The sequence below is a fragment of the Aegilops tauschii genome, chromosome 4, assembly GCF_002575655.3.
Source record: "Aegilops tauschii subsp. strangulata cultivar AL8/78 chromosome 4, Aet v6.0, whole genome shotgun sequence".
Classification (NCBI taxonomy): domain Eukaryota; kingdom Viridiplantae; phylum Streptophyta; class Magnoliopsida; order Poales; family Poaceae; genus Aegilops; species Aegilops tauschii.
In genome coordinates, this window is record NC_053038.3 from 121,030,917 (window position 1) to 121,039,423 (window position 8,507).

Here is an 8,507-nt window from a genome sequence, read left to right on the forward strand (position 1 = left end):
CGGCACATCGGGCGGTTTTGCTGGTCTTGTTTTACCATTGTCGAAATGTCTTGTAACCGGGATTCCGAGACTGATCGGGTCTTCCCGGGAGAAGGTTTATCCTTCGTTGACCGTGAGAGCTTATAATGGGCTAAGTTGGGACACCCCCGCAGGGTATTATCTTTCGGAAGCCGTGCCCGCGGTTATGTGGCAGATGGGAATTTGTTAATGTCCGGTTGTAGAGAACTTGACACTTGACCTTAATTAAAATACATCAACCGCGTGTGTAGCCGTGATGGTCTCTTCTCGGCGGAGTCCGGGAAGTGAACACGGTTTCTGGGTTATGTTTGACGTAAGTAGGAGTTCAGGATCACTTCTTGATCATTGCTAGTTCACGTCCGTTCCTCTGCTTCTCTTCTCGCTCTTGTTTGCTTATGTTAGCCACCATATATGCTTAGTCGCTGCTGCAACCTCACCACCTACCCCATTCTTTCCTATAAGCTTAAATAGTCTTGATCTCGCGGGAGTGAGATTGCAGAGTCCTCGTGACTCACAGATACTTCCAAAACAGTTGCAGGTGCGGATGAGACCAGTGCAGGTGACGCAACTGAGCTCAAGTGGGAGCTCGATGAAGATCTTGTTCGTTGTGTTGTTTCTTTTCATGTTGATCAGTAGTGGAGCCCAGTTGGGACGATCAGGGATCTAGCAGTTGGGTTGTCTTCTTTTCTTTTGGTTCCGTAGTCGGACCTATGTGTGTACTCTGATTGATGTATGACTTATTTATGTATTGTGTGAAGTGGCGACTGTAAGCCAACTCTTTATCCCTTTCTTGTTCATTACATGGGATTGTGTGAAGATGACCCTTCTTGCGACAAAACCACAATGCGGTTATGCCTCTAAGTCGTGCCTCAACACGTGGGAGATATAGCCGCATCGTGGGTGTTACATTCGTCACCTCCTGAACCGAGAAATGGTGAGCTCTTGTGACGTGCCCATGATAACCAGCATGGGTGGTGGTTAGTGATGCATCTCGGACATTTCTACTTTTCCGAACTCTTTTGCTATGTTTTTGTCATTAATTTGCATAATTCGAATAAAAATAACAGATTGACATTGTTTTCAACGGTGTTCTCATGGTGTGATTTTTTGTGCATAAAAGATCCCCGAAAAAATACCGAGAAAATATACCTAAAAGTTTCTGACTACTAGATATGGCCTGCCCAGGAGAGGCCGGGTCATGCCATTGGCGACTTAAAGATGAAGAGGCCCGTTAAGGTCCAAGAAGATATGAAGATGGCGGTTCAAGAGACAAGCTTATTGAAGGCCCAAGACCCGGAGACGACTTGAGGCCCAAAGGGATGAGCCGCAGTATGTTTAACTTGTATTGTAAGGCAAGCTTAGTTAGAAACCTGTATATAAAGGGGTGACCCGGCGGTGGGTTAACTCAAGAAACAACTGATCGAGAACTAGGTCAAGCGTATTCGCTCCCTGGTAATTAGGGTTGGGCATATAAATTGAAAACCGATGTCCCGAACCGAACTAACCGGCACCGAAGCCGAATTCACCGAAACCGGGAACTTCGGTTGTATGTCCGTTTTCCATTTGATGAAAACCGAATTTAGTCCGGTGAATTCGGGTTTATTGCTGGGGTAACCGAATAGACTGAAACCCGAGAAAACACAGGGCGCGTCTGTTGCTGTACTCAAGTGCTCTTTCCACTGCTCGAGTGCACTGAGTCCAACGGCCGCATCGGGAAGAGGCGAACCTGAGTAGTACCACAGTGAGCCACCGTCGCCATATATTCTGTGTAAAAGACAAAGTACTAGTAGTACTTCTCTAGGGTAGTAGACTAAAGGAGCTGGCACCGCTAATTTTACAGAGTAAAGTTTTGCTCGGGAGAATCAATAGCAGTAGTGGCTACTACTCTCTCCGTTCGAAATTACTTGTCGCAGAAATGGATGTATTTAGACGTATTTTAGTTCTAGATACATCCATTTTCGAGACAAGTAATTCCGAACAGAGGGAGTAGTAGCTAGTACGCAGATCTACAAGCACTGTACATCAGAGTAAAAGTATAGATGTTCCTGCTGCTAGTACGTGTACTGTACATTCATCAGAATAGCGGCAATGATTTCGTCCGTTATTTACTCAGTGTTGTTCGGTAGAACCGACGACCGAACCAAAATCTCGGTGCAGAGAATCAACAGTTAGCTAATATTCTACTGACCGATCGGTCTGTGCTTTGCCAAAACCGAAATTTTGAATTGACCGAGGAATCGACCCGATCGGTTCAGGGGAACCGAATGTCCAGCCCTACTGGTAATCGAAACCCAAGCAATACAACCTAAAGCAGGAATAGGCTTTTACCTCGTTGAGAGGGGCCGAACCTGGGTAAACTCTCTGTGTCCTTTGTCCCGTTTAACCCCTTTCAAGCAAACCTAGTTGCGATGGCTCCACACCTAAGTCTTTTTGCTAGGGCATTTGCCGTGTTAAGTCCATGACAGTTGGCGCCCACCGTGGGGCCCGAGCACGGTGGTTTCAAGTTCTTGAAGGGCAGCTTCTCAGGGGTCAAGGGATACGCCGTGGACCGGATGACCAAGAGTCGCCGCGGCAAAATCTACATCGACGATGCGGGCTGGGGGCCCGAGGTCGATTCAATCGAATACGGGTACCGGGTCCCCTTCGGCGGAATCCACGTCTTCATCGGCAAGATCGGCGAGTCAGAGCCTGAGCCGGACACCTGCATCGACATCATCGAGACGGCTCAGCACGCGCGACCCGCCAAGGTTCAAGCCGTCGTAAAGCATGCTTTTGTGGGTTTTACTCACGGGGTGGATCTTGAGGAAGGATATGTGTCCGGTGGAGAGACAGCCATCTACTCTGATGATGAGTCCTCAGCCGGCGAGACCAATTCCATGTATCAATTGCAAGATGGTGGGCTTGGGGGCTGTTCCGATGGCGACAGTATTCTGGACCCCTATGAGCCGCCGAACATGGTTGCAATCTTCATGGCCGGCACACAACCGGTGCTCAATTCATCAACTGCTACGGCTATGACTTCCGGTTCAATGGCCGAGGCGATGGCCGGAGCGAGCGGCTTTGCGCGGCCGCCGGCTCAGGTTCTGTCCGAGCTCTTGGACGCCTTGGCAACTTTAGTGGGGGCAGAGGTGACCCCAGAGACTCACACAGCATAAGGTGGACGTCGTGAAGCTGCGAGATGAGATAGCTCAAGCCAAGGAAGAGCTTAACACTGAGAATGCTAGGATGGCAACAGAGCGATCCGCCTTGGATGCGCAATCACAGCGGATTCAAGCTGAGGCTTTCCGGTTAAGTTTGGATCAGACTGCATCTATCGCCGTTATGCGAAGGAGGCATCAAAGTCATTTACCTTTGGAGTACGATGCGAGGAATCTTTTCAATACCCCTGGGGCAGGACCATGTAACCCGCCCGAGGTGACCCGGGTTGTTAAAGCACCCGTGGCTGGGACGATGGTTCAACCACATGTTGCGGATCCACCTCATTTGAATTAAACCCCGCCTCAGCAAGTGCTAACGCCACCGGGTCATTTTTCTAACCCTCTGGATAACATGATTTGCTGCGGCGTCATGGCTGGCGGCTCTTCAAGTGCAAGGTGAGTCTCCCGCGGCGGTTGAAGCCCGAAAGGCTGTGGAGCTTCTTCAAACGGCGGTGGCTTAGCATGCGGCTTATTCGTACAGCCGCGATCGGATTCATTCGACTCCACGCCATAGTCGGAGTTACAGCCAGCGTATTGAGTCGCCGGCGGTTTCGAGCAGTGAACGGCTCCGTAACCATCCCCGTGGGCATGACCCGCCACGTGCTGATAATGAGGCTCAAGCTTTGGTGGATCAGGCCAGGGCGCGTCGGGAGGCGGAGCTGGCGGCTCATCAGCAGCCTCAGCGTAACCCGTCGGTGTCTGTAGAAGCTGGGATGACTTCTAGGACTGTGGGTGTGCCGTGTCTAGTGTCGGCTTTGCGTAATGAGCACCTGCCCAAGGATTTTAAGGGTCCCCGTAAGGTGCCCAATTACACAGTGGATCAACCCCCGGCGGCTTGGATTGAGAGTTATGAGCTAGCCATGGAGATGCTGGACGTCAATGACGCTGTGTGCGCTAAGTATTTCACCATGATGTTCGATGGGCCGGCTCGCACCTGGCTAAAAGGACTGCCCCTAAATCCATCCGATCATGGGCTGAGTTGAAGACGCGTTTTATTCAGAATTTCAAGGACACATGCAAGCAGCCTCTGTCAATTCTTGATTTAGACACTTGTATCCAGGGTGAGGGCAAGTCAACCGCCCATTGGGTACGCCGGATCTCGGCTATTATCCACTCCTCGGACAGTATAAACGCCGGCTCAGCTGTCCTGATTTTGGAGAAGAATTGTCGGTTCCTTCCCCTCAAGCAGAAGCCGGCGCGGCTTAAGCGCGACTGCAATGATATGGGAGAGCTCATGGCGGCTCTTGTGAAATACGCCGACTCTGATAGCACTAAGGACCCTGAGTCTGATGAGGAGAAGGCTGTCAAGGGGAAGAAGAACGGTAATGCAAAGGGGCAGCGGCACAATACGGCGGGTCAAGGTAATAATGGTAAGCGCAAGCAAGCCGACGGCGATTCGGACTTTGTGGCCAATACCAACACGCAGAATAATAATCAGCGTCGTAAGGGGAAATCGTCAATGCCCCGGTTTGGCGGGCCCAAGTTCAACCTTGAGGCGATAATGAACCAGCCTTGCCCAAAGCACGGTTCTCAAGATAAGCCGGCCACTCATCTATGGGAAGATTGCTTCATCATGAGGGAATACAGAAATTCCGGTTTTTATCAGGACAATCACGGACCGCATGGCGGGTCAGGATCCGCTCTCACGGGCCCGACTTTGGAGGTGGCGGTTCAAACTCTGGATTTCAGGGCCAAGGCAATCAAGGCGGTTTCAATCAGCAACCTAATCAAGGTAATCAACAGCAACAGTCCAGTTATCAGAGTAATCCAAAGCAGCTGAATAGTGGTCAATATCATGTGTTTACCACGAGTTTGTGCAAACGAGATCAGAAGATTCATAAGCGGGCAGTGAACGCGGTTGAGCCGGCGGTCCCTTGATACTTGCGATGGTCTGAACAGCCTATCGTATGGAGCTGTGAGGATCACCCGCCCCGGGTTGACAATCCGGGTCAATTGGCTTTGGTGGTTGCTCCTCAGGTTGGAGGATACAAGTTTACAGAAGTGCTTATGGATGGAGGCAGCAGTATCAATATCCTTTACTATGATACTTTTCGCCGTATGAATTTGAGTGACAAAGATCTTAAGCCGTCTTCTACTGTTTTTCATGGGGTGGTGCCTGGTAAGTCGGCGTATCCAGTGGGTAAGATAGATTTGGAAGTGGCTTTTGGCGATGAGCATGATTATAGAGCTGAAACATTGACTTTTGAGGTGGTCAAGATCAAGAGACCTTATCACGCCCTGTTTGGACGGCCGGCTTATGCTAAATTTATGGCACGGCCTTGTTATGTTTATCTACAGCTTAAAATGACGAGTCGTAAGGGTACCATCATGGTGCATGGCAACAGGAAGATAGCTTTGGAGTGTGAAGAGGGCGATGCTGCCTATGCTGAATCTGTTTGTGCAACAGAGGAGTTGAAGTTCTACAAAGATAATGTTGACCCGGCGGATATGACCCTCTTGAAGAAGCCAACCACAGAGCATGACCCTTTGTTGAAGTTTAAGTCGGCAGACGACACCAAGCAGGTTGATTTTTTTCCTGGCGATTCATCCAAACAGTTCAGTATCAGTGCCAATATGGATCCGAAATAGGAAAGCGCGCTCATCGAGTTCATCCCGTGAGAACCGGGACATCTTTGCATGGAAGCCTTCAGACATGCCAGGTGTACCGAGGGAACTCGCCGAGCACACTCTCAATGTTGATCCAAAGTTTAAACCAGTCAAGCAATTCCTTCGTCGTTTTAATGAAGAGAGGCGCAAGGCCATTGGTGAAGAAGTGGCCCAGCTCTTGGCGGCCGGGTTTATCATTGAAGTTTTTCATCCTGAATGGTTGGCTAACCCGGTGCTGGTCCTTAAGAAAAACGACACTTGGCGCATGTGTGTGGATTACACGGACCTTGACAAGGCTTGTCCGGCTGATCCCTTTGCTCTTCCCCATATTGATCAGATCATTGATGCTACGGCGGTTGTGAGCGTTTGAGTTTTTTTGGATGCTTATTCTGGTTATCATCAGATCAAGATGGCAGTTAAGGACCAGGAGAAAACATCTTTCATCACTCCCTTTGGAGCCTTCTCTTATGTGTCTATGCCTTTTGGGCTCAAGAGTGCCCAAGCGACTTATCAGCGTTGTGTTTAGAATTGCCTCCACAACCAAATTGGACGCAATGTTCATGCTTATGTGGATGATATAGTTGTGAAATCCAGGAAGAAAGAGACCTTATTAGATGATTCGAAGGAGACCTTTGACAACCTCCGGGTCTACAAGATGATGCTTAACCCGGCCAAATGTGTCTTTGGTGTGCCAGCAGGCAAGCTCTTGGGTTTTTTGGTCTCTGAGAGAGGTATTGAAGCTAACTCGGAGAAAATCAAGGCTATCACTTCTTTGGCTAAACCGGCATGTATCAACGACATTCAGCGTTTGGCGGGTCGTATTGCGGCTTTGAGCCGGTTTATAAGCCGCCTAGGAGAGAAGGCTATCCCTTTATACCAGATGATGAAGAAAATAGATCACTTTTTCTGGAGTGATGCTGCTAATCAGGCATCTGAGGCACTTAAAAAGCAGTTGGCTGAGCCGCCGGTTCGTGCAACTCCTATTGACAAGGAGCCCTTGCTTTTATATGTGGCTGCTAACAGCAGGGCCGTCAGCGTGGCGGTTGTGGTGGAAAGGAAGGAGTCAGGCAAGGAATATCCGGTTCAGAGGCCGGTTTACTATGTCAGTGAGGTACTAATTGAATCTAAGCAAAGGTACCCACATTGGCAGAAGCTGGTTTATGGAGTGTTCATGGCTAGTCGTAAATCGAAGCAATATTTCCTTGGTCATCCCATTACTGTGGTCTGTTCTGCTCCCCTAGGAGATATTATTCAAAACATAAAAGCTATAGGCCGAGTGGCCAAGTGGGCCATTGAGCTTGGAACCCATGGTTTGAAATATATGCCTCAGACAGCTATCAAGTCTCAAGCACTTGTGGACTTCATCAATGACTGGACAGAGCTGCAGATGCCTAAGGAGAAGCCTGATAACACGTATTGGACTATTCATTTTGATGGATCCAGGCAGTTGGAGGGCTCGGGGCTGGAGTTATTTTGACTTCCCCACGAGGTGATAAGTTTTGCTATGTCTTAAGGTTGATGTTCCCTTGTACTAACAATGCAACTGAATATGAGGCCTTGCTCCATGGTCTTCGGATGGCCAAAGAGATGAATCTAAGCCGGGTCAGGTGTTTTGGTGACTCAGATCTGGTGGCTCAACAAGTCTCAGGAACTTGGGATTCTAAAGACCCGCTCATGGCGACTTACCGCCGGGCGGTTGATGCTATTGCTGGACATTTCAAAGGTTATCAAGTGGAACATGTTGATCGCAGGAAAAATGAGGCGGCTGATGCTTTAAGCCGGCTGGGGTCTCAACGTAAGCCGATACCACCTAATGTTTTTCTTGATATTCTGAACAATCCTTCAGTTAAGCTACCTACGGAAGAGGATCTTGCTATCCCTAACCCGAAGGCACAGCTGGTGGCGGCTCTTCATGCTATTCCTGATTGGACAGTTCCATATTTGGCTTATATGACCCGGGGTGAGTTGCCTAAGGATGAAACTTTGGCCAGGCAAATAACCTGGAGGTCTAAGTCAATGACCATTGTCAATGGCGAGTTACACCGATGCAGTGTCACCAGGGTGTTTCAGTGATGTATCTCTCCTAAAGAGGGTTGTAAAATTCTAAGGGAGATTCATGAAGGAGATTGCGGCCATCATGCCGGCTCTAAGTCTCTTGTAGCTAAGGCTTTTCGTCATGGGTTTTATTGGCTGATGGCTCATGCTAATGCAGAAGATCTGGTTAGCAAGTGTGACGGTTGTGAGAAATTTTCCAAACGAGTTCATGTGCCGGCTCAAGAATTGAGGATGATCCCAATCACTAGGCCGTTTGCGGTCTGGGGGCTGGATCTTTCAAGAGATCCAAGGACAAAAGACCCACCTTTTGGTGGCGGTTGACAAATTTACAAAATGGGTTGAGGCAGAGCCAGTCAGCAAGTGTGATGCGGCAACGGTGGTTCAATTCATTAAAAAGGTGATTTTCCGCTTTGGCTACCCTCATAGTATCATAACTGATAATGGTACTAATTTATCTAAGGGTGCTATGAAAGAATTTTGTCAACGAGAGCATATTCGTCTTGACGTCTCATCAGTGGCTCACCCCCAGTCCAATGGTCAAGCTGAAAGAGCCAATCAAGAAATCTTGAGAGGTATAAAACCCCGGCCTATGGTCCTTTGCAGAGGACGCGGGGTTGTTGGGTTGAGGAG